The following is a 10366-nucleotide window of genomic DNA, read 5'->3' as shown; positions in this document are numbered from 1 at the left end:
CCACCAACTTGTAGTTCTGAAAAATTAGATTGGTGTTTTTTTTTTCACAACTTGAAAGAACCCTATCAAGCGAAGAAAATGCCAAGAGGCCAAAAACAACAGAAAATCTTAATGCATATGATAAAACCAGATGATATGGAGAAACCAATTCCAAACTCCCAAATCAAAATATCTGAAGAGACACAGTACTTGGCACAAGTAATCAAAGAACTACAATTGAGGAACAGAAACATGGCAAAGGATTTAAAGGACATAAAGAAGACCATAGCCTAGGATATCAGCGACATAAAGAAGACCCTAGAAGAGCATAAAGAAGACAATGCAAGAGTAAATAAAAAAATAGAAGATCTTAAGGAAATAAAAGAAACTGTTGGCCAAATTAAAAAGACTCTGGATACTCACAATACAAGATTAGAGGAAGCTGAACAACGTCTCAGTGTCCTAGAAGTCCACAGAACAGAAAATGAAAGAACAAAAGAAAGAATGGAGAAAAAAATAAAAAAAATCGAAATGGATCTCAGGGATATGATAGATAAAATAAAATGTCCAAACTTAAGACTCATTGGTGTCCCAGAAGGGGAAGAGCAGGGTAAAGGTCTAGAAGGAGTATTCAAAGAAATTGTTGGGGAAAACTTCCCCAACCTTCTACACAATATAAATACACAAAGCATAAATGCCCAGCGAACCCCAAATAGAATAAATCCAAATAAACCCACTCCGAGACATATTCTGATCAGACTCTCAAATACGGAAGAGAAGGAGCAAGTTCTGAAAGCAGCAAGAGAAAAGCAATTCACCACATACAAAGGAAACAACATAAGACTAAGTTGTGACTATTCAGCGGCCACCATGGAGGCAAGAACGCAGTGGCATGACATATTTAAAATTCTGAGAGAGAAAAATTTCCAACCAAGAATATTTTATCCAGCAAAACTCTCCTTCAAATTTGAGGGAGAGCTTTAATTTTTCATAGACAAACAAATGCTGAGAGACTTTGCCAATAAAAGACCTGCCCTACTTCAGATACTAAAGGGAGCCCTACCAACAGAGAAACAAAGAAAGGAGAAAGAGATACAGAGAATTTTAATAAACATATATAGAACCTTACATCCCAAATCACCAAGACACTCATTTTTCTCTAGTGATCACGGATCTTTCTCCAGAAGGAACCATAAACTTGGACATAAAACAAGCCTCAATAAATTCAGAAAAAAAAATTGAATATACTCAAAGCACATTCTCCAACCACAATGGAATACAAATAGAAGTCAATAATTTTTGAATTGTAACTCCACTATTTACTTCCTACATGATATAAAATACGCAAACTTGAATGACAAATCAGTGGTTTTGAACTCAAGGTAAAATATGTAATTTTAGACAACTATATAAAGGTGGGGGAATGGAGGAGTATAGGAACATAGTTTATGTGTCCTATTGAAGTGAAGGTGGTATCAAAGAAAAACAAGATTGCTATGGATTTAAGAGGTTAATTTTAAGCCCTACAGTAAACACAAAGAAATTATCAGAGAATATAACCATAGAGATGAAAAGTAGAGTATGGGTTAAGAGAAATGGAGGAAGGGGCAATGGGGAGTTAAGAAATGAGTGTAGGGTTGCTGTTTGAGGTGAAGGGAAATTACTAGTAATGGATGGTGGGAAAGAGCATTACAACATTCTAAATGTGATTAATCCCACTAATGGAATGCTAGGGAGGGAGTGGAATGGGAAGATTTAGGCTGTATATATGTTTCCACAATGGAAAAAAAATAAAAAATAAAAAATAAAAAAGACAGTCTAAATAGATGACGATTAAATGCCAAGGATGAACCTGGATGGGATCGGAGGATGGAGGACAGGAGGCCCAAAGGGACGCAGTTGAGACATAAGGAAAAGGAAATAGAGAATGTAAGCTTTGTATCATTGTTGAATCTCTTGTACTTCTTAGCTGCGCTTAATGGGATTGCATGAAAGAATGTTCTTGTTCATGGGAAGTGTATATGTGAATTATAGTGTTTGTTCAAGGATGTGTGCAGCTAGCTCTCATATGTTCAGAAGACAGAGCAATAGATGATGGATGATAGCGAGGGAGGGAAAGAAATAGCAATGTGACAGCATGTTAAAGTTGGTGGATTTGGGGTATCGGGGGAGGGGGGTCAGGGTATGCTGGAATTCTGTGTATGGGGTTTGTATTGTTTTTGCAACTGTTTCTATAACTATGAATTTATTTCAAAATAAAAAAAAAAGAAAGGCCCTTTTGAACATTTATATCAAAAGGAATAAGGGCTGGAGTGGGTAGTAAATATTAACCAAAGCTTTAAGACAATCTGTTTATTATTTGATGTTTGCTTTTGAGTATCATTTTGCCCTGAAAGCTGAACTCACCAGAGTGCATAACATCTACGCATTCAGTGGCCTTGGCTATTGTACCTGTTTGAGTCTACAGAGTTGAAATTTAGCCCTACTTCAAACAAGTCACAAAAATAAATTCTAGCTGAATTAAAGCTTTTCATGTAAAAATAGAAGGTGTCCTGAGTTGATAATGTATCAGATGCCTGCAAAAGCAAGTGTAAATCTTCTCTTGGGGAATGTACCTAAAAACTCAAGCCTTAAAGAAATTATTACAGATATAGTTACATGGAACATAATTTCATAATGACAAATTATAAGACACAAAAGGAAACTAAGCCACATGAGCAGGTATCAGGATAAAGAAGAAATGTAGAAGAGACTGAAGATATTGGAATCGAAAGTAAAATTAATATTTTGATGTTTTTAAAGAAATAAAATATTAGTAGTATGACCTTGGAATAAATAAGAATGAATTTTACAAGATTTATAAACAATAAATAAGATCTTTATTTATTGTACTTTAATTGTACCCAGAAAAAAAACTAGAGTAGCTGCTAAACTGACTAAAAAGACATGCTAACATCTGGTCACAAAGTCTTAGCTAAAATTTAGACAACATAGGACTTTTACAAGCAATCACTCCTATATTTTGGCAAACAACCTAATGTTATTCCCCCTAATTCTGCATTAAAATCCCTCCCCCAAGATTCCCAAGGAATCTTTGTCTCCCATACATGCAGTAAAATTTTGTCAAGGCTCAATTCTGTTGCCCCATTGTCTTGAATATTTTTGAAGGTCCAACAGAGATTACTCCATGCTCAGAGCCTGCCTCTCCACCCCTGTCTGGAGGACGCTGTAGTAGCATGCCAAAAGGCCTTGTGTCTTCTGATCTCCTTGGCCAAGAGTCCGCTGCTGACCAGAGAACCCAAGTCATGGCAGTGATTAGGCACCACAGGGTTCTTGCAAGTCAAAAGTCCTCTGGTGTTATTACAACTGGCCATGAATCATTGAAGGTGAGTGGTGCATATATGAAAGTTCATCATGTTACTCTCTTAGTTTTGTATGCATTTGATGTTTTCCATAATGACTGAAAAAAAAGAAGAAGCTGCTACGTGTTGAACATTCCACCTATCAACAGCAGAGTATACATTTTCCCCAGGTGCACATGGAATATTCTCTAGGTTAGACCTTATGCTAGGTCAAAACCAAGCTTCAATTAATTGAAAAGGAGTAAAATAATACAAGATATATTTTCTGACCACAATGGAATGAAATGAGGAATCAATAAGAACAAGTAATATGGGAAACTCACAAATATGTGGAAATTAAATAACACACCCCTAAATAACCAATGAGTCAAAGAAGAAATCAAAAGGAAAATTAGAAAATACTTTGGGATGAATAAAAATGGAGGCACAATATAGCAAAAGTTATGGTATGCAGCTAAAGTAGCTCTTAGAGGTAAATATATGTATTTAAAAGGAAGAAAGATCTCAAATCAATAACCTAATATTCCATCTCAAGGCACTGGGAAAAAAAAGCCCCAGCAAACTAAACCTAAAGCAAGAAGAAGAAAGAAAGAAGAAAGATTAGAGTGGAAATTAATGAAATACAGAATAGAAAAACGATAGAGAAAACCAATGAAACACAAAGCTAGCTCTTTGAAAAGATCAATAAAATTGGCAACACTTTGGCTAGAGTGACCAAGGAAACAAGAGAGAAGAATCAAATCAGTAGACTCAGAAACAAAACAGAGGACATTACTAGCAATATTACAAAAATAAAGGAACGCTATGAATAATTGTGACAATAAATTAGATAACTTGAGGAATTACAAAAAGAAAAGCAAAGTAAACCTGAAGTTAGCAGAAGAAAGTAAGATTAAAGCAGAGATAAAATAGAGCAGAGATAAAATAGAGACTAGACAAAACATTGAAGAGAATAAACAAAATGTTGGTTCTTTGGATAAAAAATAAAATTGATAAACCTTTAGCTAGATGACAAAGAAAAAAAGAGAAAAAGCCATAAATAACTAAAATCAGAAATGAAAATGGTAATATCACTACTGACCTTAAGGAAATAAAAAGGATTATAAGAGAATACTATAAATAATTGTGTACCAAAAAATTAGATAATTTAGACAAAATGAAAAAAATTCCTAGAAATACACAAATTACCTAAATTAACTCAAGAAGAAATAGAAAACCTCAACAGACCTATAACAAGAACAGAGATTGAATCAGTAATCAAAAACATTCCACCAAAGAAAAGTCCAGGACCAGAAAGCTTCCCTGGTAAATTATATCAAACATTTAAAGAAGAATTAACTCCAGTCCTTCTCAAACACTTCCAAAGAATTCAAGAGGAAAGAATACTTCCTAATTCATTATATGAGGCCAGCATTACTCTGATACCAAAGCCTAGAAAAAACATCACAAGAAAAGAAAATTACAGACCATTTTCCTTTATGAATATAGATGAAAAATCCTTAGGAAAATATTAGCAAATCAAATCCAAAAACATATTAAAAGGATTATACAGCATGACCACAAGGAATTTATCCCAGGAATGCAAGAGTTGTTTAACATATGAAAATCAGTTAATGTAATATACCACATAAAGAAAACAAAGGAAAAACCACATGATTATCTTAGTAGACACAGAAAGGGCATTTGACAATCCAGCACCCTTGCTTGATAAAAACATCCAGATAAGTAGGAATAGAAGGGAACTTCCTCTACTTGAGAAAGGCCATTTATGAAAAACCCAGAGCTAACATCATACTCAATGATGAAAGACTGAAAGCTTTCCCCTTAAGTTTGAGAGCAAGGCAAGGATGCCTGCTTTTACTACTGCTATCCAATATTATACTAGAGTTTCTAGCCCAAGCAATTAGGCAAGGAAAAGAAATAAAAAGTATCAGAATTGGAAAGGAAGAAGCAAAACTATCTCCATTTGTAGATGACCTGATCTTATATATAGAAAATCCAAAGAAATCCACAAGAAACCATTAGAGCTAATAAATGAATTCAGCAAAGTGGCAGGGTATAAGATCAACACATGAATATCAGTTGTGTTCCTATAACTATGAAAAATCTGAGGGTGAAATTAAGAAAACAATTTCACTTACAATAGCATCTAAAAAATAAAATATTTAAGAATAAATTTAACCAAGAATTAAAAGACATGTACACTGAAAACTACAAAGCACTGCTGAGAGAAATTAAAGAAGACCTAAATGGCAAGATATCTCCATATTCATTGTTTGGAAGATTTATTATTGTTAAGATGTCAATACTACCCAAAGGGATCTAGATATTCAATGCAGTTCCTATCAAAATTCCAGCATCTTTTTTTTGCAGAAATGAAAAAACTGATCCTCAAATTCATATGGCACTGAAAGGGGATCCAAAAGCCAAAACAATATTGAAAAAGAAGAACAAAGTTGGTGGACCCACACTCCCTGATTTAAAATTGTACTAAAAAGCTACAGTAATCAAAACAATCTGATACTGGTATGAAGATAGACAAGTATATCAATGGAACAGGATTGAAAATCCAGAAATGTACTCCCTGGTACACCTGACCAACTGATTTTTTTGGAAGAGTGCTAAGTACATGCAATGGGAGAAAACAGTCTCTTCAATGAGTGGTGTTAAAGGAATGAAGTTAGTCCCATACCTCACACTATATACAATAATCAACTCAGAAGGGCAAGGGCCTAAATATAAGAACTAAACCAGAAAAATCTTAGAAGATAACATAGTGTCAAATCTTCACAACCTGGGATTCAGCAATGGATTCTTAGATTCTTAGATATGATTTGTTCCAGTTTGCTAATGCTGCCATTACACAAAATACCAGAAATAGATTGGCTTTTATAAAGGGGGTTTATTTGCTTACAAATTTACAATCCAAAAGCCATAAAATTGTCCAAATTAAGGCATCAACAACAGGATACCTTTACCGAGGAACGGTCAATGACGCCCGGAACACCTGTCAGCTGGGAAGGCTTGGGGCTGGTGTGTGCTGCTCCTTTGCTCCCCTGTTGTGATTCAAAGTGGCTTTCTCCAAACTGTCTCTGGGCTTCTGTCTTCACTCATCTCTCTCAGCTCCTGTGTGTCCTTGCTTCTTTCCCCCAGAGCATTTCTCTCTAAGCATCTGGGGTTCCTCTCTTAGCTTCTCTGGGGAAAACTCTGGGTTTCATCTCTTAGCTTAGCATCTCCAAATGTCCTTCTCTCTGCATCTTCAAGCATCTCTCAGCATCAGCAGCAGTGTCAGCTCTTAGCTTCTCTCCAAAATGACCCTCTCAGCTGCTTTGAGGGTGTTTTGTCCTCTCTGCTCTGTGTGAGTTCTCTTTAAAGGTCTCCAGTGATCTAATTAAGACCCATCCTGAATGGGTGGGGTTCATATCTCCATGGAAATAATTTAATCAAAGGTCTCACTCACAGTTGATTGAGTCACATCTCCAATAAAACAATCAAAAGATTAATGTCTGCCCTCACAAGATTGCATTAAAGAACATGGCTTTTGAGGGACATAATATATCCAAACAGACACAGACACCAAAAGCACAAACAACAAAAGAAACAATAATTTGACTTCAAAATTTAAAGCTTTTGTGCCTGAAGGTAAATTATCAAAAAAGTGAAAAGACAACCTACAGAATGGGAGAAAATAGTTGCAAACCCTGTATCAGATAAGGGCTTAATATGCAGAATATGTAAAGAACTTTACAATGCAACATGAAAAGATAAATAACCCAGAAATAGACATTTCTCTAAAGAAGATATGCAAATGGACACTTGTGGATAACGTTGCTACAAACATCAGTGTATAAATATAAATATGTTTGAGTTCCTGCTTTCAGTTCTTTTTGGTGTGTCCCTTGTAGTGGGATTGAAGGTAGTTCTATGCTTAGCTTTCTGAGGAACTGCCAAATTGTCCTCCACAGTTGCTGCACCATTTTACATTGCCACCAGCAATGAATGAGTGTATCTATTTCTCTGCATCTTTTCCAACAGTTGTTATTTTCCATTTCATAATAACAGCCATTCTAATGGGTGTGAAATGGTATCTCACTGTGGTTTTGATTTGCATTTCTCCGATTACAAATGATGTTCAGCAGTTCTTATGTGCTTTCTGGCCATTTATACATTTTCTTTGGAGAGATTCTGTTCAAATCTTTGCTCATTTTTAATTGTTTGTCTTTTTGTTGCTAAGTTGAAGGATTTCTTTAAATATTCTAGATATTAAACCTTTATTGGATATGTGATTTCCAAATATTTTCTCCCATTGTGTAGGCTGTTGTTTTACTTTCCTGATAAAGTCCTTTGAGGCACAAAGGTTTCTAATTTTGATGAAGTCTCATTTATTTATTTCTTCTTTTGTTGCTTGTACTTTTAGTGTCAAGTTTAAGAAACAATTCCCTAACACAAGGTCCTGAAGATGCTTCCCTATGTTTTCTTCTAGAAATTTGATAGTTCTAGCTCTTTTATTTAAGTCTTTGATCCATTTTGAGCTGATTTTTGTATAAGGTGTGAGGTGGGGGGGGTCTTCCTTTTTTTTTTTTTTTTTTTTTTTTCAAATGGAGATCCACTTTCCCCAGCACCATTTCTTAAAGAGACTATTCTTTCCCTATTGTGTGGTCTTTGCCCCCTTGTTGAAAATCAGTTGGCCATAAATGTGGGGGTTGATTTCTGAACTCTCAATTCAATTCCTTGGGTCTGTATGTATGACCTTATGCCATGCTGTTTTGATTATTGTGGCTTTGTAATAAGTTTTAAGATCAGGAAGTGAGTCCTCTAATGTCATTCTTCTTTTTCAAGATGGCTTTAGCTATTCAGGGTCTCTTAACCTTCCATATAAATTTGATGATTGGCTTTTCATTTCTGCACAGAAGGTTGTTGGAATTTTGATTGGGATTGTGTTGAATCTATAAATTGCTTTGGGTAAGATTGATATCTTAATAATATTTAGTCTTCCAATCCATGTACATGGACTGTCCTTCCATTTATTTAGGTCTTCTTTGATTCTTTTTAGCAATGTTTTTTAGTTTTTCTATGTATAATTCCTTAAATCCTTGGTTAGATTTATTCCTAGACTTTTCATTCTTTTAGTTGCTATTGTGAATGGAATTTTTTTTCTTGATAACTTCTTATTGCTCTTTTCTTCTATATGTAAACACTACTGATTTGGGGCTGTTGATCTTGTGCCCTGCCACTTTGCTGAATTCATTATTAGCTCTAGGAGCCTTTGTCAAATGCCTTTCCTTCATCAATTGAGATGCCCATGTGATTTTTTTCCTTCATTCTGTTAATGTGGTGTATTACATTAATTGATTTTCTTATGTTGAACCACCCTTGCATACCAGGGATAAGTCCCACTTGATCATAGTGTATAATTCTTTTAATAGGCTGTTGGATTCTGTTTATTAGTATTTTATTGAGGATTTTTGCATCTATATTCATAAGAGATATTGCACTGTAGTTTTCTTTTCTTGTGGTTTCTTTATCTGGCTTTGGTGTGAGGGTGATGTTGGCCTCATAGAATGAATTAGGGAGTGTTCCAGTTTGCTAATGCTGCTGTTATGCAAAATACCAGAAACTGATTGACTTTTACAAAGGGGGTTTATTTGGTTACACAGTTACAGTCTTAAGGCCATAAAGTGTCCAAGGTAAGGCAATAGCAATAGGGTACCTTCACTGAAGAAAGGCCATTGGCATCTGGAAAACCTCTGTTATTTGGGAAGTCATGTGGCTGGCATCTGCTTGCTCCCAGGTTGTGTTTCAAAATGGCATTCTCCAAAATGTCTCTGTGTCAGCTTCTTGGGTCAAACTCCGGGCTAGTACTTCCAAAGCATCAGCAAAACTCTGCTTTCAATGGCTGTCTTCAAAATGTCTCTGTTAAGTTGCAGCTCCTTTCCAAAATGTCACTCTTAACTGCTCTGAGGTCCTTCTGTCTGTGAACTCCTTTATACAACTCCAGTGATCCAATTAACACCCATCCTGAGTGGGTGGGGTAACACCTCCATGGAAATTATCCAAACATTTCACTCACAGTTGATTGAGTCACATCTTCATGGAAACATTCAATCAAAGAATTCCAATCTATTCAACACTAATACATCTGCCCCTACACAATTACATCAAAGAACATGGTGTTTTTTGGGGGGGACATAATACATCCAAAGGAAGTATTCCCTCCTCTTCAAATTTTTGGAAAAATTTGAGCAGAATCAGAGTAGGTCTTCTTGGAGTGTTTGGTAGAATTCCCTTGTGACACCATCTGGTCAACTTTTCTTTTTTGAGAGCTTTTAATCACTAATTCAGTCTCTTTACCAGTAATTGGTTTGTTGAGATCTTCTATTTTTCTTGAATCAGTGTAGGTAGTTGGCATATTTCTAAGCATTGTCCATTACATCTAGGTTATCTAGGTTATTGGTGCACAGTTTTTCATAGTATCCTCTCATAGTCCTTTTTATTTCAGCAGGGTCAGTAGTAATGCCCCCTTTTTGTTTCTGACTTTATTTGTATCTTCTCCCTTTTTCTCTTTATCTATTTAGCTAAAGGTTTGTCAATTTTATTGATCTTTTCAGGGAACCAACTTCTGGTTTGGTTGATTCTATTGTTTTTTGTTTGTCTGTTTGTTTTCTATTTCATTTATCTCTGCTCTAGTCTTTGTAATTTCCTTCCTTCTACTCATTTTGGGTTTAGTTGCTCTTCTATTTCTAGGTTTTCCAGTTTTGAGATTAGGTCTCTGATTTGAAGTCTTTCCTCTTTTTCTAATGTAAGCATTCAGAGCTATAAACTGGCCTCTCAGAACTGCTTTTACTGCATTCCATAAGTTTTGGTGTGTTGTATTTTCATTTTCATTTGCCTCAAGATATTTCCCAATTTAGATTGTGAGTTTCTCTTTTACCCATTGGTTGTTTAAGAGTATGTTGTTTAATTTCCACATATTTGTGAATTTTCCATTTCTCCCTCTGTTATTGATTTCCAACTTCATTCTGTCT

The sequence above is a fragment of the Choloepus didactylus genome, chromosome 20 (assembly GCF_015220235.1).
Source record: "Choloepus didactylus isolate mChoDid1 chromosome 20, mChoDid1.pri, whole genome shotgun sequence".
NCBI lineage: Eukaryota > Metazoa > Chordata > Mammalia > Pilosa > Megalonychidae > Choloepus > Choloepus didactylus.
Note: the sequence above shows the minus strand (reverse complement) of the source record.